A 21,681-nucleotide genomic window follows, 5' to 3' on the forward strand; every position below is an offset into this window, starting at 1 on the left:
AGATAAGCTTGAATGTCAGCCTGTAAAGGAGGTTATGACGTTGGCAGACGATTGTTCAGCATTTGCCAGTCCTTAAATCCCCACACCAGTGACAGGAGGATAGGTATCATCACAATCCCATTTAACAGATCTGGGAAACAGTGGCTCAGATAGGTTCGGTAATTCCATATGGTTGCACAGCTGAGATTGGAACCCAGTTCTCTTGTCTTGGCTGTCTGTGTGGCTCTTGAGCTGTGTCTTGGACAGAGGCTGCTTGCTAGTGACAGGTAAGGCTCTGGCACAGGATGGGGGTAGAAAGAGGCACCTAGACATGTGTCTCTAAGCCCTTTCTCCCTGAGCTGTTGGGGCGTGGGGGTTCCTTCCAGGTAAAATAATCTGTGCTCAGGCCCTCCCTGGGAGGTGGGCATGCTTCTGTAGGCCACCCCTGTGTTCCAGGTGGTATGTTGGCAAGGCCGCCACCCAAGGTCCGGTTGTGGGGGCCATCCAGGGAACATGGCAGCTCGCAGAAGGCAGCCAGCTCTGGCCCATGGCACACAGCCCGGGGTTTTCTCCTGACTTGGGCCACACTCACCCTCCGTACCCCTGCCCAGTCCCATCCAGGTCCCACAATGCAGTGGGGAGAGCACCCACCTGGGAGGGAGGCTGGGCCAGGGCTTTGGGGAGAGTGAGACGCACAGATGGTAGAGCAGACAGAGAGGCCAACAGGGGTAGAGCAGTGCACGTACTGGCCAAGGGGAAGGCCCAGGTAAAGGACAATATCGCAGTCCCGGGACCAAGTGCCACTAAACCTTATGGGTAATGGGTTTTTCATCCCCTGGGTAATAGGAGACACCAAAAAATGAGGACATTACTTAGTGAGTCCCTCACCTTCCTGGCCCCATTCAGCAGACTCGGAGGAAGGACATTGCCCAGCGTTGAGCCGTGTGTGGATTTAATGGGGTTTCCAGCTAAACCTTTCATCAAATTTACGGCTGTGCCTGTCTCCTGACCTTCCCCCTCTCACACATTCTTTTCGGAAATGAAGCTGTGTGCCGGCTGTGAGGTGTCATTTCCCCCACGTTGGAGATATACAGCTATGGGCCCGGGTGGAGAAGGTGGATTTAATCAGGCTGGGTCCCCGCTGTTCACCCGCCCCGAAGCCAAGTGACATTAGAATAGCCATTGGGGTCCATCTGGAGTGGACAGCGCAGAGGCAGGGAGCTCTTTTCCCACCAGCCACGCGGCCAGGCCCAGACCTGTCCCACTGCCCTGTTAGAGTGAGGCCCAACATCTGCTCCCCTCAACCGGGCCAGAAAGAGGAGTGGTAGCACCACTTTTTTCCTCCTTTCCCTGAACCTCTCCCTGTTGCTGCCACCAGCCCAGGCTCACTTTGCTTTTTTCTGGTTCCTGTGCTTCTCCTTGGCTCCCTCTCTGCCCATTTCTGGCTTGCCTCTGAATGCCCCATCCCACCTAATCCCCCATCCAAATCTAACTGCCCTTCAAGGTCTGGCTTAAACGTCACCACCTCTAGGAAAGCCTTCCCAGATTCACCATTCCCTAGCAGGGAAGATCTCCCTTCTGGGAACTGTGAGGGTGCCAGAGGTCAAAGCCACAGGTCCTGCCCTCACGAAGTGTGCAGCCTGTTAGAGTCTGAGGCCCCGAGTGGACTGTGGACCTCAAGGGCAAGCCTGTGTCTGTATATCCAGTTGCTGCTGGGCCTGGTCAACAGAAGGCCTCCATGATTGTGGACAGTGCCATTGTCTTTGCCATAAGGCTGCGTTGTCAGACCCCTGCCCCAGAGACTGCCAATCCCGTGGGGCTTTGTGAATGTCCCCCATTGCAAATGGGGCAGACTGGAGTCTCACAACAGCCCCTCCTCACAGCCAGCATCCAGATTCTAGAATAAATGCCCCCTGCAGGTAGCACCCCTGCGCCTGGCTGCCCCAGCCTCAGAACCCCGGCCAGCCCTTCCAACAGGGTAGGCAGCCTCTCCTGCTCCCCGGGGTTTTCTACGGGTGTAGCATGTGTTTCCCTGGCACTTCCTTTTCTGACCCCATGTTTGTCTGACTGGCTGCCTCCGAGGGCCGTGGTGGGGGCCATGGCAACAGGCCGCTGATGCAGCACCCGCTTGGACAAACAGAGCATGCTAGGTGGCTGCTGGCTCAGGAGGGCGTCTAGCAGGTGGGCAGAGTGACTCAGGCCTGAGGCCTCAGGGGAAGATGAAAAATAACACCCTCTCTGCTTCCTGGAAGCTGAGGGCCTTTGCTTTGTGCTAGAGGAGGAAGAGTCTGTGGCACCTAACTCCACTTGGTCGTACGAGGGGGGGCTTCAGATGGGGGGACCGTGGTCACTGACATTTGGGTCCTCGGCACTGTCATGAAGAAGCGTGAGCGAAACCTGTCCTGTTCTCCCTCTGGGACTCTAAGACCATGAGGACGGGAACCAGTCCTGTTTATTGAGCACAGGTTATACGCCAAATCTTATCCTATCTTTTCTTTTCTTTTTTTCCTTTCCTTTCCTTTTCTTTTCTAAGATTTTCTTTTTTAATTTTTAATTTTTTAAGTAATCTCTACCCCCAGCATGTGGTTTGAGCCGCCAGATCTTTTTGGTACCGATCCAGTACATGCTTCTCAGACCGACATCATGAGGCAGGGATTCTTCGTCCCATTTGGGATCCAGTCAGACCTGTATTTTGGAAAGCTTGAGCTGGCCTTCCTGAGGGGGTCACGAAAGTGGGGGTGGGGGCAGACGTGGCCAGGCCAGGAGAGACTACTCAGGAGGCCACGGAGTTACCCAAGAGAGACGGAGGCCACAGCCATGTCTGCGGTGGGGACGTGCGGCCAGGGATGAATCCAGGAGGACCCTGGCTGAGAGGACACTGGTGCCTTCACCAAGACGGGGGGGACCCTGCGAGAGAGGGCGGGTGTGGGGAGGAGATGCAGAGCTCTGTCTCTGTTGGACACGTCCCATCCTAGAGGTGGGGGCTTGTACGGTGCTCAGAACAGAGGTCTGTCTAGGCCGAAAAGTGGCTCCAGAAACACATGGAGATAGATGCATGTATGCGGCACACCCATGGTTTTTTTTTCTAGGAAGAGGCCTGGCCTCCCAAAAGAGCCTCAGAAACTGCCCCGATGGATTCCTGTGGTCACTGAAAACAGGTGGCTGTGTGCCCTGTCTGGAAACTCCCACGTCGCCCATGGTCGGCAGTGCCGGCCACAGAGACGGTGTGCGGGGACATCCCATTCTGTGACTGGACAGCTCAGGGGCACCCCGGGAACCCTCCCTGACAGCGACCCTGAACTGGAGCTCTCCAGATTCAGGTCGATTCCAGCCAAAGCCTTAGCCTGTGATTATCACCCTCTCCAAGCGCTCTTCTCCTTGCCGGGCTGGGCGTGGGATTTCTAAACACCTTGTAATCAGCGGCAGCGAGGGCCATGCCTCACCAGCTCTCTGCGCTGACGAAGCCCGGCAAGGCCACTGTTTGAGGTTAGCTTTGAGTCAACTTGTGCCATGTACTTGGGAGCATTTCAAAGGAGGCGGGTGCACACACAAATCATTAGGAGGCTAATCAGAAGTTTGGGTATTTAGCAGGCTGTGTACACAGCAATCATTGTTGCAAGGGCCCTTCTTCCCCCAGAGGCCATTATTCCAGAGCAGGATGCTGTTTGCCTGGTTTTGTCTGGGCCATGATTTGCATTCACTTGATGGATTGTCAGGGTCGGGGGTCTCCTCCTTGGGAAGCCGTGGAGTGGCTTCTGAGCAAGCCCTTAAGAGGAAGAAGAGCGCTAATACCAGCGTTTGCCCAGGTCCTCGAGACGGCCGGGATCCTAGCGCGGTGCTAGATCAAGATGACAGGCGGCTAAGAAGCTTTGGAGATGCAGTCACAGACCCCTTTTATCGCTCGCTCAGACAGGGACCCAGGACATCCACTCCAAGGCGGGGAACAGCCTGGTGGCAGCTTAGGCGCAGTCAGCATGATCTGGCCCATGGTGCTTGGTCATCTGCCAGCTACCATGGCCCACGCTGGATTCAAGTTTGTCAAAGGCATTCTCGGTGGCCTTCCTCTAGCCCCGCCCTGATGGGCCCCCTTAAGCCCCTGCCCCATCACCTGCCTTTGTTCTGTCTGGCTGGATGCTGAAGAGAAATGTGCAAAGGAAGAAAGCAGGGTGCGGGGTGGGGGGAGAGAGGGGTGTTCGTCCACTGCGGGGAAGGCACCCCCCTGCTCCCACCCTGGTCACCGGGGTAAACACTTTCAGTTGCCAAAATGGCCTGCAATACGGGGCTGGGGCTGTCTTTTTTGGCAAGGTGGGAGATGTTTTTGGTTTTATTTCTGGTGTTTTTCTGGGACATCCGTGGTGCCTGGCGACCGCACTTGCTCTCCCGATGGGACGGCATTGACCCACCCCAGGAGCTCGACCCAGGGTCCTGGATTCTCATTTTAGAACAGCATTAACATAGCTTTTAGCTTCTTATTTTCCATTGCTCTTTTTTTTTCCCCCTCTTGAGACACAGATGACCCTGTGCTGTGATCCAGGGGAGGGGGGCAGCCGTTAGAGACACACAGACCACAGGGCCACTCTCCCCTGAGAAGTCTGCTGCTCACTATAGACATGTGCTTGCTATTGGGGCTGGGTTTGTGTGTGGAGGGTTGTGAGATTTTTTTTTTTTTTAATTAAAATCTATAGTCCAAATCATCAGGGATTTCCTTTTGTCACTGTCAGAACTATGGTATATGGGTTGATGACCATCACTCACGCCCATCTTCCTCAAATGGGCCTCTATTCAGAATTGCCACTGGAGGAGGTCTAATTCAGGGCCAGGGGTCACCTCTGGGGTCGGGCTCCATTGAGAGGTGCCCAAGGTGACCCAGACAAGCTGGCCTTGGCACAGACCCCCAGAGTAGTTCCTTCTCCCGAAGAGAACCCAACATTTCACAGGCTTGTTGGCTGGCAAATGTCTTCACGTCCCTCCTTCTCTCTGTTTCCATTTGAATGGAGGTAAAGGATATCAGCCCAACACGAGGCAGAGACCGAGTGTCCCTTCTGCCCAGGTTGGGGGAGGTACAGTGAAGAGGGCCCACGTTAAGGAGCTGGGAAGACATGGTCCAGAAAAGGGACATTCCCTGGGTGAGCTCAGTAGATCGGGTACCCTGGGACCTCAGGGGAACAACCTGCGTTTTATACCTGGATCTTGTGAAGCAGGGATGTGGGGGCCACAAAGAAAACAGATCTTTTCCTCCAGCACTTTTCTAGTCCCGCTCGTCAAAAAAGGCTGTTGAAAAAGGTCGGAAGGTGTTTGGGGCAAGTTTAGCGCAATCAAGATGTTCCAAGGAACCAGTCCTCTGAAGGTGGGCAGGGGGCACACACTCAGCAGGTGAACAGGGAGAAAGGGTACTTCCCGCCCCAGAAAGCACAACCTCCTTCACCTGACGAAGGGAAATCACAACGCAATGTGGATATAAAACATACAATGAGAAAACATTCAGAAAACAGTCTTTGTGATCCAGGACCAGGCACAGGATCTCAACACCGGAACCATGATCCATAACAGGAAAAATTGGTGAAATTGGACCTCACCAAAATTATAAAAGTGTACTTTTCGAAAGACCCTTAATTAAGAGGGTGAAATGATAATAAGCTAGATGTATATGCAAACCACATATGTGCTAAAGGACAGGCACCTAGCATACAGAAAGGGTTGTCAAAACTCAACAGCAAAACAGTAGCAGTCCAATTTGAAAGTGAGCAAAAGATGACAAAAGAATGTCACCAACATGAGAAGCCCAGGTGCTCAGTTGGTTAAGCGTCCGTCTCTTGATTTTGGCTCCAGTCGTGATCTCAGTTTCGTGAGAGGGAACCTCACGTCGGGCTTCACGTTGAGCATGGGGCTAGCTTGAGATTCTTCCTCCATCTCAGCTTACGTGCTCTCCTCTCTCTCTCTTTAAAAAAAAAAAAAAGGTCACCAAAGAGAGTGTATACAGATGGCAGACGAACAGATAAAAGCATACTCACTTTCACTGGCCATTAAGGAAACGCGCAAGCCAAGACCGCATGAGAAATCCCTACACCCCTGTCAGAACAGTTAAGATACAACGTTAGTGTACAACACCAGATGCTGGAGAGGAATGGAGCCGCTGGGTCACACACACATTGCTTGGAGGAGTACAAAAATGGTAGGGCCATTCTAGAAAGCAGTGTGGCCATCCCTTACCAAATTAAATCTGTGTATACCATATGATCCAGCAGGTGCACTCCCGGGCATTTATCCCAGAAATGTGAAAAGTTAGGTTCGCACAGAAGTCCAAGTAGGAATGTTTATAGCAGCTTTATTTGTAATATCCCCAAACCCGAAACAAGCCACATGTCCTCCAGTGGGTGAGTGGTTGTGCAGACTGTGGCCTGTCCTTACCATGGAATACTGGTTGGCAACAAAAAGGAACAAACCCTCTGTAGGTACAAACTTGGTTGAATCCCTAGTAAATGACACCGAGTTAAAAAGTCAGTCCCAAAGGTTACAAACCACATGATGCCACTTATGTAAAATGTTTGAAATGACCAAATTTTAGGAACAGAGGACAGATGATGGTTGGCCAAGGATCAGAGGCAGAGGGGAGAGGGATGTGGTTATGAAAGGCACACAAAAGGGGCGCCTGGGTGGCTCAGTGGGTTAAGCCTCTGCCTTCGGCTCAGGTCATGATCTCAGGGTCCTGGGATCGAGTCCCGCATCGGGCTCTCTGCTTGGCAGGGAGCCTGCTTCCCTCTCTCTCTCTCTCTGCCTGCCTCTCCATCTACTTGTGATTTCTCTCTGTCAAATAAATAAATAAAATCTTTAAAAACAAAAAAAAAAAACAAAGGCACACAAAAGACTCCTTCCGGTATGGAGTTCTTCTCCACAGTTGCTAACCGCCTGTGTGCAAACACACGTACTGGTCAAACTGGGAAAATCGGAATGAGATGGAGGGATTCTGTCAATGGCAATATCTTGGTTCTGATGTTGCCTTATGGTTTCGCAAGAAATCCGGGAGAAGGGTACCCAGAATCCTGGTGATAGTTTGTTACAACCACGTTTGAATAAAAGATTCTCTCCAAGTAGAAAATCTATTTCAAATGCCATGTGGACCAAATTCTGTGCCTTCACTAGCTCCTCCCGGAGTAAGCTAGCTATGTGTCTCACCAGCGGTCTGGCCTCCCTCAGGACAGCATCCCGCACTTCTGGGAGTCTGGGAAGTGATAGAGCTGGGGTCACTGGTCCCCAGAGGCTTGGCTTCCTAGATCTGGCAGTCGGGAACAAGGATGAGTGTCCTTTGCTTTCCCTCTGGCTACTTTTCACCCCGTGCTGTTTGCTTGCTGCGGGTGACTTTCTTCTCCTGGCTTCTTGGAATCATGTCCACGGGTTCATTCACTAAACAATCCATTTATCAGCAGAGATTTCTGGAGGACCCGCTGGACACCAGGCGTGGGTCTCGGGGAGCCAACAAGGTGGCGGTGAAGTAGGTGACAAGTGCAGACGTGAGCACGTGGCCCTGAGCAGAGCTGGTGCGGGAGTGAGGTCCAGGTGAGGAGGAGGAAGTAAGGAAGGCTTTCTGGAGGAGGTGGTACTTGAGCTGCCTTTGGAAGAACATGTGGGCATCAGGTAGAGAAGGAGCTTGTGGAGAGTTGTAGCCTCAAGACCAGGAGTTGACTGTCTGGGTTTGAATTCTGGCTATTTTATTTTTTTATTTTTTGAAAAGATTTATTGATTTATTTGACAGAGAGAGAGCAACAGCAGCAGAGGGAGAGGCAGAAGCAGACTCCCCGCTGAGCAGGGACTCGATCCCAAAACTCCAGGATCATGACCCGAGCTGAAGACCAACACTTAACCAGCTGAGCCACCCGGGCTCCCAATTCTGGCTCTTTTAACCACTCTTCCTATTTCTTTTTCTGTGAAACGAGGGCAAGAAGGGGACCCACCGTGTAGGGGTTGTTCTGAGAATTAGATGAATTGCCTTTTGTGTCTAGTCGAGAGTGAGTGCTGAGCCAGAGTTGGATAAAGAAAAAAATGAAACTAGCAGCCGAAGAGACTTGCAGGCTGCAGGTGAAGCATGTGCTGGGGTTGGGGGGGTGGGGGTGGGGGGGTGAAATCAGGGCTGGTCCTTCCTGATGGCTTTGCAGGGAGGGGCAGAGCTCAGGGGACTCCCACAGGGAAATTGGCTCCTGTCCCTGAGCTACTGGAGTGGAGCGTGACCCCCCCACCCACCCCCCACACTTGCTCTCTTGACCAGAAGAGCCCTGCTCCTTTCTTCTCTGTTCTTCCTTGCCCCTCCTCTGTGCACGCTGACTCCATTTGGAAAGTAGCAGACAGGAACTTTGCCCGCTCAGTGCTTCTCAGGTGCTGAGAATAGAGACCTTGGAGATTTGGGAGAAACTGGACTGACAAGGGGCCTGGAATAGAGACCCCTCCTTCCGCGGCACCCCCCCACCCCACGCATGACAGCCCCTGCTGAAGCACAGTGGGCGAAGCCCCCTCCCCTCCTGACCCCACACCAGTGTTTGTCTCATCACCTCCTTGGGCTACTTAAAGGCAGTTCTCTGAATAGGCGGTCATTAAAAGTATTGTCTGTTGTCCCCTCCCTGCCTCCCAAGGGAGGGCTAAAGGGGAAGGAGGGGAGGTAAGATTTGGTCTCTTTGTTCACATCACAGGCGTGTCTTTTCCTTGTTTTGACCCCTGGATGGTTCTCTCGGGTCACAAGAGGATTATGTCAGCAGAGGTGTGAACAGGTGGTGGGCTAGGACCTACCCCCGACCCCCACTCCTGACTCGGGTCTGCGAGGGCTGAGATCTGGGCCGTGGAACCACATGGTCCATGGTCCACTCAGCATTGGTTTTGCTAGGCAGGAGAGCCAGGAGGCCTTCGGCAGGGTTCAGACCTCTATTAGCCCCTCCGGAAAGTGGGTGCATAAAGCTCATTTTTTTGGTGCACAAGAAGAGAGGGCCTCAGGAAGGGAGAGCTCTAGTGTTCGTGGGCCAGCTAAGCAATGTCACTGTGAGCTGCAGAAGAGCTGGTGCCCCGAGCTTACCGCTGCTTCCTGACCACTTCAGTGGGTCCCAGCCCCCTTGTGTCTGTGTATGAGGGCTTTCTCTTGTGGTGGCCAGGCTTTCAGCAAGGTAACCCTCTCCTCCAAATCAACAGCCTTACTTGGCACCTGCAGAATTCATACCCCAGCTCTCTCTCCATCGGCTGGGTCTGCAGCAGCTCCCAGAGGGTCCCTGCAGTATTAAGCCTACTTGCTCAGAGTGATCAGGAGTGTGCTAGTGTCTCCAGTTAGCCTCCTGCCCTTTTGTGCTCCTGGTGCCCTACAGGTGGCCAGTCACCTCCAAAATATACCCCTTGCGCGCACATCCTTATTGCCCAGTCTGCCTCTGGGATACCTAGTCCAAAAGGGGTTGACGCCACTTCCCTGGCAGAAACTATGAACGTGAAGTCAGGTGAGATGGGCTTCTACTAACCATGTAGCAGGTCTGTCTCCCGTGCCTCAGTTTGCTCATGTGCAAAGTAAGGACGATGACCCCTGACTAACCAAGCCAGTGCCCCTGCCTTCCCCCCCAGCATGGATAGTTATTAGTTGTCTGACTAAGGTGTCATGGAGCTGTAGTCTTAGAGATTTCTGTAGCCCTGCCTGGCCCAAGTCCTTTGGAGGAAGGCTACGTTGCCACGGCCGGTGGGGGCTCCTATTACATGTTTCTGTTCTGGTTTTGTTCTTGCTGATGGACAGAAACAGGGAGAGAAGGGCGGGCTCAAGGTGACTAACCAAGCCCCCCCTCCCGCCCCCCTTCTCCAAGAAAGGGAGAGTTGTTTTCAACTTTCTGCCCCCTGGCTCCCCTCCCCCACCTGGGGCCTGTGTGTGGCGCTGGGACAATTAGGATTCTTGCTGCGACACATGGCCCCCGCCTCCAAGCCTGTCTTGAAGGATCTTCTGAGAACTGGTTCCTTTCTGGGAGCGTTTATAAGAGATTTCTCATGGCTCAGTTCCCCTATAGAAAAGTGGGAATTGTAAGTCTTACGTAGCTCAAGAAAGTAAAGGGAGTGAGTCAGAGCCAGACAAGAATAAGTTAACAGTATTCATGGCAGTGTCTTGGGAGGAATTACCAAAACAGCAAGAAAAGCTAAACACAAAACCAACTAAACAGAAAAAAGGAAAACTTGAAGCAGGCTAAGAAAAGATGGACAGGAGACAGCCAAACGCCCTGGCCAGGCCGTTGAACAAGAAGGCAGACACTCTTCTGGTTCTCTGGGTACATTCTGCCTCCTTCGCCCAGGCCTTTGTGGGACCCGTCTGGGGGAATATTTAGCAAAGCTGTTTATTTTGCATAAACCCAAGTAATGGCCAAGCCTAAGGGAAGAGGAATTGTGTGGGCTGACAGCAGCGTGATTTAACAGCGAGCCACCTGACCCCCTCACCTCTCAGCCACCCCCACCCCTGCAGAACACAATTGCATTCTTCTGCAGCCCGATGCATGTTAATCACCTAGGAAGGCTGAGGCCCGAGGGAGGCCCATTGTGGGGACTGAAGTCTTGAAAGCGGTGACTGGGGTCCTCCTGGGTCTTTGTGGTAGCCTGTACCGAGTTTGGGGTGCTCATTCCCATTTCCTTTCTTTTTATAGCACTTAACTGAAAAACCCAGCTTGATGGAAATGGTGGGAGTTTTCTTCTTGAACCGTCCTCATTTTCCCTAGGCATTTGCCAGTCTCCCAGATCTGGGCACTTTCGGAATACAAAACTCGCTTGTTTATTTTTTACTGCAGTTTTGGTGGCTGATGCCAGCCTCCCTAGAAAAAAAGAGTCTCCCGGGGCCTACGGGACCACTGGGGTGACACAGGGACTGGGTTTTAATGGTGCCCTAGGAGACCTCAACCTCTAGCTCTCAGAAGCGCCTGCTCTGTTCCCTCCCTTGCATTCTGTTCCCCCTCCCAAGCATCAGTGCTGGGTCGACACTTGGAGCATAGGAACTCTGGGCTCCAGGCATGTCGATTTCAGTGCTTCTAAGTCTGGGGTCTCGTAAGGATTGGATGGGGAGAAATTACAGCGTTGGCCAGAGAACTTGGAAAGGAGAATCCGTGCAGGGGGGGACCTAGCTTCAAACCTACACACAAATCCATCCACATTCCCCCATTATGCTGCTTTCCTGCAGAAGAGGCACAATTTGCGTGCTTTCTGGTGCCTCCGTGGGTATCTCCTTGCAAGTGAGGGAAGGGCTCCCCAAGCCTGGGCTTTGACCACGACTCTGTGGACTCCCCCACACCTCCCCAACCCCAGGCTGGCCTGAACTCCTTCTACAGTAATGCCAGCAGCTCTTGCCTCCTGGGAAACAAGGAAGAAAAGGACAACAGAGAACATTAAAAAAAAAAAAAAAAAAAACCTAAGAAAACTGAAAATGCTAACCTGGCTGGAAATAGGGAGCAGAAAAGTTTTGCTTGGACTTGACACTGAATGAACTTATGGAAGGAAGAGGTAAATGTTAGGAGGGGAAGATGGGGAGGTTAAGCATTTTCCTTTTACAAGTAAGGTGAGGATGTGATTGGTAAGAAGGATGCGTTTCCCACGGAAGTTCCTCAAGTTCCAGGAGAGGACGGGTCTCGTGGAAGATGTAGGTCTGGGAGATGGGGACCAGTTTCTACTCAGTGGTCTTCCTCAGCCACTAACCCCTTCCTTCCCTCTTTTTAAAATGGGGGTGGGATGGGGGTGGGGAGTGGTGGCTCCTGGCTGGCTCAGCGTGTAAAGCATGGGATTCTTGATCTCAAGGTTGTGAGTTCGAGTTCTGTGTTGGGTGAAGAGATTACTTAAAAATAAAATCTTGGGGTGCCTAGGTGGCTCAGTGGGTTAAAGCCTCTGCCCTCAGCTCAGGTCATAATCTCAGGCTCCTGGGATCGAGCCCCGCATCGCAGGGAGCCTGCTTGCCTTCCTCTCTCTCTGCCTGCCTCTCTGCCTACTTGTGATCTCTGTCTGTCAAATGACTAAATAAAGTCTTTAAGAAAAAATAAATAAAATAAAATCATTAGGGGCTCCTGGGAGTCTCGGTTGGTTAAACATCTAATTCCCGATTTCAGTTCAGGTTGTGATCTCAGGGTCCTGAGATGGAGCCCTGGGTAGGGCTCCTCTCTTGGTGGGGAGACTGCTTCAGATTCTCTTTCTCCCTGTCCTTCTGTCCCTCCTTCCACCCTATGTGTATGCACTCTTTAAATAAATAAATAAATAAATAAATAAATAAATAAATAAATCTTTTAAAAAGATTTTTAAAAAATCATTAAGAAGTTAAATAAAATGAAGGATGCCCTCCCCCTCTGGGTGCTTGGGTTTTCTGACTCTGACCCTTGATTTTTGTAAAGGGCTCTGAAGTCCTTACCACTCCTTCTCTCTCGTCATCTTCTGGTGGGACAGATGGAGCTCTTCCCTCCCTTTGAACTGATGAGGAAATAGCACTCAAAGGGCGCACACAGTGAACATTGGGAGGGTGAACCGTGTACAGGTTCCAGGGCTGTGGTTCCTGGCAAGCTAAGACTGACAGTGTCCAATATTTCCTGTCCCCCTTCTCCCCTTCCCTGAGGCTGGACGAAGTGGTTCTCGCCAGCCTCATTGGTCAGTGTACTTCTCAGCATTGGGTAGAACTAAAGATTTCTCCCTCCCTTCCTGCTGTCCTCCTCCCCACCCTCCCTCTCTATCCCAACCGGAGGACAGCCTAGAGGCAGCCTCCACCCCCAGAGTCCCAGATCTCAGGAGGCTGAGGTTAAGGGGGTAGAGTCGATAGGAAGAAGTCACAGGGCTGAGGCTCAGAGGCTGTTGGGGTCCAGAGGGAACGCAGAGGGGCCCTATCTTCCCTAACTGAGATGGGGTGAGGTCAGGGAGGCGCAGGAAGAGGAGGGACAGAGTCTCAAACCATGAGCATTAGCCAGGCTGACCACATTGGGGTGGGACGTATGTGTGTGGAGACACGAGGGAGGTGGCCTTTCTTCTGAAGAACAAGATCAAAACTCCAAAGGCAGGTGAGGCCTGTCCAGGATCACAGCTGTCCACGTTTCCGGGAAAAACCTATACCACCAACAACTGGCATTTTCCTATATAGGTGGGAGGTCTCTGCTTCCTTTGGAATTCATACTACAAAACTCTTTTGAAGCCTTGTTGCTTTTGCTCTCTTTCTTAATGAGGGCCAGTGCTTGTGGGGGATGGGGGCTGGTGAGGAAGTTGTACCCCCTTCCCTCCCCGGTGTCCTGTGCCAATGACTGGGAGGGGGCACTAGGGTGGGAGAGAGCCTCCACCCTCATCCTGTCTGCAGAGGCCCCAGAAATGCCCCGTGAGAACAGGACTGTCCCCCTGAGGTTATCCCAAATGTGGGTGCTCTCCCCACAAACACCTCTCCCATTGAGATCCCATCGTGTTTCAGTAGCATCCAAATATATTCAGGTTTCCTGATCTTGTCTGTGTCTGCCTCAGAGGGAGGGAACTCCCAGAGTTTATTTCAAGGGAGGGGAAATAGGGCTTCATCTTTTGGGTCCTAAATCTCTTTCCGCCTAGAAGTTGGGTGGGCTTTGCCCCCTCGTTCTACCCAGATTCCTCCTGGCTCGAGTGAGCCATGTCCTCTCTCGAAGCTTTGTCACCCCATGCTGAGGGACCTAAATGCTCCTCCTTGCCTCGTAAGAGATAGAAATACAGTTTAAAAATACAAGAAGGTCCATCGAAATGTTATTTTTCGGAGGAGGGCCTCAAAGCTATGGGCACCAGATTTCAGGAAGGAGGGCTTCTGTTGGGCTCCCAGTCTCCTTGTAGGAGACACCGACTTGGGATTTTGGGAACCTCCCTCAGTGGAGCTTCTGACTTCCCTTGTCTGCAGGAAACAGTCCACCCCCAGCTTCAAAACCTGAGAATGCTATTACCTGCCCAGACACCCACACATTCCCATAACTCTATTCTGGAAAAAACAAACAAACAAAGAACAAGGGAAATTTGCTATCTCAGGCTTTGCCATTCACATCTGTGATCTCAGGCAGATGGCATCTTGGGGTCTCAGTTTCCCCTGTCGGGACGCTGAGTGGGTTTGACTAATCATCTCTTAGATCAGACTGATGATATCTCTGACCCTATACATACATAACTCTGTTGTCTCTTTCGGGTCCTGCAATTTTATGATATTTTTTTCAGCCCGTTTCACAAAATTGTCTTAAAATGTTACACCCATCAGAGCGACATTATATATCGTGCATTCGATGTCACCGTCCTGTTCAGTCGGGCTGGTTTTGGTGGCCAGACTTTCGGGGAATCCTACCTTTCCAGCTTCCACCATTCAGAGGAGGAAATACAGGAGCATTTTCCCAGTGAGGACCCCACTCCCCATTGTCTTTTCTTATGGTTCTTGTGTGATGTCTTCCCCCCCGACACACACACCCTTCTTCTTCTAAATTACAGTAAAATGCAATGGCATTATGCTATCGTAGATTTAAACAAACAAAATGATTGTCATAAAAAAGAAATCATTCCAGTCCTGTGAGCTTGGGATTCTGTTTTCCCCCGACATTTGCTGCATTTACGGAGAAAAATAAATATCTCGGTAAGCATATGTTGTATTTACAGTGAAAAATAAAGATCTAAATAAATATCCAGCTCCGAAGCTTGGAGCTCTCACAGAAGTCAGTGCAAATGGATGTGAGGGAGGGCCTCCCTCGCTTAGGGGCATGCAGGCCGGTGTTTGTCTTTCTCTCCCCCGTGGAGCACGAAGCCCAGCTGGAGGGAAGGGAAATGAGCATTTATGGGGCGTCCACTGTGGGCTTGACACTTTACACACAGGGAGCTTCTTTTTACTGCCACCCCACCCTGGGTGGTGAGGATTATTACTGCCAGTTTTAGGTGAGGAAGCAGAGGCTCAGAGAGGTAAAGCCATTTGGGTCAGATGGCGCAGCGGACCGGTAGGTGAAGCTAGATCTTTCCCTGGCCTGGACCAACCTACAGCGTTTTTTAAAACCCAGAGCCAGGCGGTCATGGGCTCCTGACACCTTCAGACTTGAAGGGCGTGTGTGGGAAGGGCGAGGGTTGCCGTCTCGCACCCTCAGGCCCCGGAGGCCTAGCTGCCCACACATTAACACGTGTCCACCGGACCCCCGGGGCCTTAGCCGGAACCCCGTCCAGAGGGCTGGCCTCCCGCATTGTGAGCATTGCCCATTGTGAGCAGCCCTGCAGCTGGGCCTCATTTGTGCGTTGGTGCTTTACAAGCCGGCGTCTTGGTGGGAGATGGGTCGTGCAGAGCCCTGTAATCGCGAAGCAAACACCGCAGCAGAGGAGGGAGAACGCGTTCCTCACTTGGGGCCTTTGCTTCTGAGGGCTTCCTTTTTTGGACATGCGTTTGGTGTGTGTCTCTCACACATACACACACACGCGCGCACGCACGCATGGCACACACCTCCCACAGACCACCCCGTAGCCCCGCGACTCCCCAGCCTGCGGCTGCGCAAGGACTGCATCCCCCCGACTCCCTGCTGTGCCTCCGGCTGGTCCCCTGAGCAGGATCAAGCCCCCTCTCGGGGTCTGGAAGGCCTCGCTGGCTCGGGGAACCTCGGACAGTGAACTGAGGCGATTATGTGACCCCAGCAGAGATGGGGGTGCGGGGCGCTAGCAGCCCAAGGACCCGCTCTCTGCTCAGGCCCGGACTGGACCAGTCAGTTACAGGCTCTTGTGGCCGCCTGAGGGTTAAACGAGGTACTAGGCGAAAATATGCTTCAGAGACGAGGGCTGCCCAGGGAGTACAAACCCAGGCTGTTTTTCTTACCAGTGTTCGAGCCAGGTGTGGGCCTGCAGTAAATTCTAAGTGGCTCTGTGAGGGGACAGTGGCCCTCTGTGGGAGTGTACGCCGCAGCTCTCCAGCACCCTAGAGTCGCTGGAAAGCTTTTCTCGTCCCTTCTTTAACAGAAAATAGTCCTTCAGTGCTTCTCAAACGAATGCCCCTAGGAACGTCTGAATCCATGGGCTGGGGGGTGCCCAGGATACTTCGTTCTCGACACACACCGGGGATGCCAAGGCTGCTAATGCTTGAGCCACCCTTGGAGTAGCAAAACCCAGGACAGGCCATTTCTAGATCTGAAGGACACTTCCATTTGGTGAACCCAACTGTCATGTTCTCTGTGAACTCTGAAAGTAAGCGACCAGTGAGCTGGGCGACCCCGCACCCAGGAACAGAGCACCCATTGCCTCGGTTTCTCCTCTGTACAGTAGAGACAATAAACCTGGCCCGTGGGGGTCACGTGGATTAAACAAGATGGCAGGCAGTGCCTATTTCCTTCCAGGCTCTGGGTAAACACTATCTGCTGTTCCTTCCTCCCACTGCCTTTTACTCTCAGAGCCCCCGAGTGCAAAATAGCCAGAGGATGTATGTCAGGACAGTCATTTCAAAAAACAGTGGAAGTCAGCACTGGTGGGTGGTTTGCTTAGGCTGGTGGGAGAGGTCGGGGTGGGGTACCTCGTGTCTGTGGCTCCATTCAGGCTCAGCATCCTGCCTTCAGAAGGATGAGGAAAGACCCAGCAGAACATATCTCTGGTCACTTACAATCCTTGGGACTTTTCAAGAATTTGAAACGGCTCCGTTTTTTAGGTAAAAAGGGAAAACAGAACCTTTTTGCCTGATGGGTAGAAATCTGAGCCTTGGGGGTTTCTACCAGCGTGAGTCCTTTCTCACACACCCACACATTTACCCTCAACCCCCACTCCAATCTGTAAACATTTTTTAAATGTGTATTTTCTTTCAAAATAAAGCCACTTAAGCCTTACCAAAATGAGCTGCCGACATGAAATTCACATTTGGCAAACCTCTGTCATCCGTGTTTTACTGAGTGTGGACTATTGTAAATTAAGTGAAGCTGGTGTGTGTGTGTGTGTGTGTGTGTGTCTTTCCCTTCAAGTGGTTATGGAAGTGGAGCTGCTTGCTCCTAAGTAAAAGATAAATTATGGCCGGATGTAAAGAGGCATCATTTAAAAAGTGTCAGGATACAATTGGGTTCTTAAAAACCATGCAGAGCTGCTAAATTCACATGAAAATTGAATGGTGCGGGACTGCCCAGGGTGACAGCGTCCTTGGCATTGATTTATCCCATCTGTTTGGCCAACCCATTACTTCGGGTCTCTGGTGGAGAGGCGGTGTCCTCCGGGGAGGGTCCCCACGTCCCCAGAGCCTGGCTAGGCCTCTGGTGAGCATGAAGAGAGTGGGGGTCTGCAGGAGAAAGTGCGCCTGGACCCCCTCTTCACAAAGGAGGCATCCACGGCAAACCCCTTTTCCTGGCAGTATCCTCTTGAAGGTGGACTTCAGACTTAATTTAACATCTCCCCCTTGCTGAACTCACTCTAGGTCACCTACCGTCATCTGGTCTTACAGGGTCTGCTGTGGTCAGAATCTCAGTGCCAGCACCGGTCACTGCTTGGGTATTTACCCAGGAAAAGAGCAAAAGGTTAGGTCATGGGATCCGAGGGTGTGATTCTTGAGACGTAGAACCAAATTCTTTCTAACAGTGATCTCCAGCAGGGTGCCACGTAATGTCGTTTCCAGCGCCGTGTGTTCTCATTAAGAAACATTTTGTGCTAATTTTTTCAGGTGGAAAATGGTATTATTTAACTTTCAGGAAATTGAAACTTTTTTTCCTTTTCCTTTTTTTTTTTTTTTTTTTAAAGAATCTCCTTGCTTAAGGACACCTTGGGGATTGTGGAGACTCAGTTTGGCTGTTTCTTACTGGAATCAGCTCACGCCAGCTCGTGGGAGCCATTCTCCTTACTGGTCAAGGCCAGGTTTAGTGATCGCCCACAGGCAGCTTGAAATCAGCCGCAGGGAGAGCATTTACACCATAGAAATTGGCAAATGCCCTAAGCCAGGGCTCCCACCTCTGCCCAAGAATTGTTGGTCAACATTTATCAGCCATTTAACACCTGCTTATAGAGAGCTTGCCAAGAAAACATATGGTTTATAAGAATAGCCCACAATCTAATTAGGAGTAGTGCTGGTTAATTGCAGTTGTCAGTCGGTGGTGATCGAGGGCTGTATCTTTGCAGGGCTGCTAGTCCCTAAGTGAGAGAGGACACGTTTCCTTCAGGCTTGAGTACACGAGGAAGGCCTTGAGGAGGAATTCCGAGCTTAAGCTGGCAATCCGAGGGTATGCAAAGTCAGGAAGGAGTGAAGGCTGGGAGGCGGCGGGTGTTGGTGGGGCCACTGGGAGGCCCTCGCTTCTTGTCACGGTGATGACTAAAATGGAAGTTGGAGCTGGTGCCGTGAACCCGGGCTACGACATTAGTCAGAGCCACCCCAGTTCCACACACCGGGGTCCGGGCTGCCCACCCCGAGTCTCTCTGGGTGAAGGACAGTGTTGGCGGGATGCCTTGTACCTCTAGTTCCTGGCATCTGGTTCCCATTCCTTCAGAGGTTGGAGTTCACCCTCAACAATCTGTGGCACGCATGCATTTCAAAGGAAATACTTAATTGGTCCCCAATGCTACGTTTGTTTTGTTTTTTTTTTTTTGCTTTTTGGTTTCTTTGGGGTTTTTTTGCATCTCCCAAGGAGAAATGTGTTTGTTTTTTGTTTTTTGTTTTTTTTTTGTCTTGATGGATGGGGGACGACAGGTGGAACTCTTGAGTATGTTTGGAAGTTGCAAAAGTTGTTCCTTTTGAGTCTCTGTGTGTAATAAATGGCTCAAGCTGAGGCAGAGGAGGGAAGTGAGACTTGAGAAATGGGTGCAGAGGAAGGATTTATTGAAGTGGCAAAATTGGGGGCCACACAGCCAGAGGAGAAACAGCCAGATTGGTTTGGTCTGGTCTGGTTTGGTTCACACAGTTTCAGACAGTTCAGACAGTTTCCTTCAACTCTCCACCAGCCCTTTGGTAGTGGGTGCTGGTGCTGGTGACCTGTCCCCTCAGTGGCCTCAGTGAGACAGCTGGGATCTCAGTTCTGACATACTATCCCCAGAACCTTCCACCTAGAGCCTTTGACTGGGGCACAACCTGGAAAGACCTGTCGACTGAGGACGTGTGAGATGAATGAGTCAGCCTCAGAGTCAGACTGTCTCCCTTTCTGCAGCAGGCACCGTACAGGGCATGACAGAGCCTCTAGCCACACTCGAGGTGCTCAAAGACATGCACACAGACACTGACAGGGCTGTAGAAATGGCCAAGTGAAGATGAGCCTTCCAAGACCCCATGAGCCTCCCCATTCCCTGCCTCCGGCTACTTGGCCCTTTTTTCCCATGCTTCCTTGTCCCATAAGACCCAGAAGGATTATGACAAAACAACCTGTGAGAGAGGCCTGGCAGGAGATCCTTCCAGGGAGAAGGATCCCTAGAAGTCTGACTAGGGTTGCTCCGGGGCCCAGAGAAGTCGGGGACCTCTGAGGCAGGTGTGGGGATAGGGCTGCTGGGAGGGGAGGTTGGGGAGAGCCTGGCAGGTGGTGAGAGAGCAAGGGGGAAGCTGCCCTCCTCAGCTCATCTCAGTCCTAGGAGCTGTGAGGACAGCTATAAACAATGGGCCCTGCTCTGCTGGTGGTACCACAAGCGACCAGGAGGAGGGACGGAGGTCCTGCTTGCCTTGAGTTCTGGAATGTTCTAGGATCTTCTGGAAAGCAAGCATTTAGGGAACACCAAACACCATCCTTACTGAGGTGGTGGAATGAGTAGATAGAAGCCATTCATTCATTCATTTGCTTGTTCTTCATTCTTTGAATGCTAACCTTTGCCTGCTTTGAGGCAGCCCTGGGCCATTCTTCCCCTGAGAAGCTCATTCAAACCTGACTCATTCAGATGGGAAGGGCAGGACCTGGGCTCAGAGGACATATTGGTTCCTGGCTTTCTGTGTGACCTCATGAGCTCTGGGTTTGGTTCCCTCACCGACAGATAGAGAGACACACGTCTGCCGGGCTCCTCCTGGGTGCGGGCCAGGGTGTCTGTGTGAGCATGCGTGAGCCATGGCGTGACTGCCAAGGGAACTCAGGCTGTGACCCAGAGGAAGTGCAGCTGTTCTCCACACCCGCTGCCCAGTGGGATCCCCAAGGGAGCTTTTACAAATGCTGGTGTCCTGGAGCCCGCCCCAGAGATTTCTCTCGGTTCAGGCAGAGCTGGCCTGATATTGGCCTTTTCATTCCCTGGTGTTTCTAATATGCTGCCAGGGCCTATGATCCTCTGAGGTTGAGAAACAGGGTCTGGGGAGTGGGGGTGATGCCCCCCTCCCCGGCCTCTGGCCCTCTGCCTGGGCCTCTGGCCCCATGGGGAGAGGAGGGAGGTCAGCCAGCGGCGTGGGGCAGGGAGGTAGGAGGACGGAGGACAGAGAGCGTCAGAGCTGCAGGCTTTCCCTCAGCCATTAAAGTTTATCGTTGCCATGGACAGTGATTGAAAAAGGCTTTTTGCAGGACTGAAATGTGAGCAATGAAACTTGCCAGTTGATACCGACACAGGGCACTTATCTCATAAAAATATCCTCCATGTCAAAAGGTTTCAGTAAATGTGCCTGGAAGTATTAGCAGTCATTTCTGCCAGCCTCTGGCTCCCCTGGGGCCTGCATGAGGAGCTGTAAAAGGGGGCTCTTAGTTCCTAGGAAAGAGGAGGGAGGAGGGAAGGGAGGAAGAAGAAGGGGAGGGGGAGCTCAATCCTGGCCTGCTGTTAAGGGGAATGGGTGGGTTCCTTAACACAGCATCCCACAGTTTCAGTGGGTTACATTCTTGTGATCTCTTTGGCAGTTCCCTGTGACCCAACCAGGGAAGGAAGTTACCTCAAAGGACACTGAGGCTCAGAGAGGTCGTGTGACTTACCCAGGGTCACACAGCTAGTAAGGGGCAGAGTCGGGATGAGCACCAAAACCATCCTCTTTCAGGACCCCCAGAGTCTGGGTGAGTTCTCACTCCTGGAGCTGGATCACTGCCAGAAGCCCAGGCTGATCTGGGACAGGCCTCTGCCTTTGGTACTGTGGCTGCTTCAGTGCCCCAGGCATGGTTGAGGCCAAGGAAAGATTTCCTGCCTGCATCTGAAAGCCTGTTGGTGGGAACATGGGTTTTCAAGTCAGGCTCAGGCTTCCGTAGCCCCAGTCTTGCACTCGCGATGCAACAGAGAGCTGACTACATGGTAGGTGCTTGTGAGTTGGGGGCTGGCTGCCTCCCTGAGGTCCCCGGGGACTGCTGAGGGCGTGGGCTAGACCACCACCTATACCACCCCAATGGTGCTATGCAGGCACTCAATACACCCAGGCACTCAATACACCCAGCTCACCTGCCCCCTGCCCTTTGCTGGGCTCCGGTGACCTACTGAGCTCCCTGTTGGCCTGCGCAGAGCCCGGTCTCCCCATCTCCCACTCCTCCATACTCTATACACTCGCCTTGTACAGCTCATCCTCACTCCGGGTGCCGGTCCTCACGCAGTGTCCCCCAGATCACAGCCTCTCCTTAAGGGCCGTCCCCAGCTCTGGTCTCATTTGTTCTACTAGTCCCTGGGTGTGGCCGGCTGAGGTTCCACGGTATCTCAAACTCAGCAGGTCAGAAACCACCCACTTTCGGGTCCTCCAAACAGCCTTTGAGTCCTGGGTCCCCTCTCCTAGTTGGAGACACCACCATCCACTTCAACCCCAAGTTAGTGCCCCACCTGGGATGCCTTGACCTGACCAGCTTCTCTCCTCATTCATCCCACATCAGCTCGGCACCAAGTGCCACGGGCCCTACAGCTCGCATTGAT

The 21,681-nt window shown here is 52.3% G+C and overlaps 1 protein-coding gene across 1 annotated transcript in view; it reads left to right on the forward strand.

The window, feature by feature from the left end:
- GLI2 (GLI family zinc finger 2) overlaps positions 1–21,681 on the forward strand; it is a 246,775-nt gene that overhangs the window by 148,838 nt on the left and 76,256 nt on the right. The gene's annotated exons all lie outside the window — the stretch shown is intronic.

Source organism: Neovison vison, chromosome 3, assembly GCF_020171115.1.
Source record: "Neovison vison isolate M4711 chromosome 3, ASM_NN_V1, whole genome shotgun sequence".
Taxonomy (NCBI): domain Eukaryota; kingdom Metazoa; phylum Chordata; class Mammalia; order Carnivora; family Mustelidae; genus Neogale; species Neogale vison.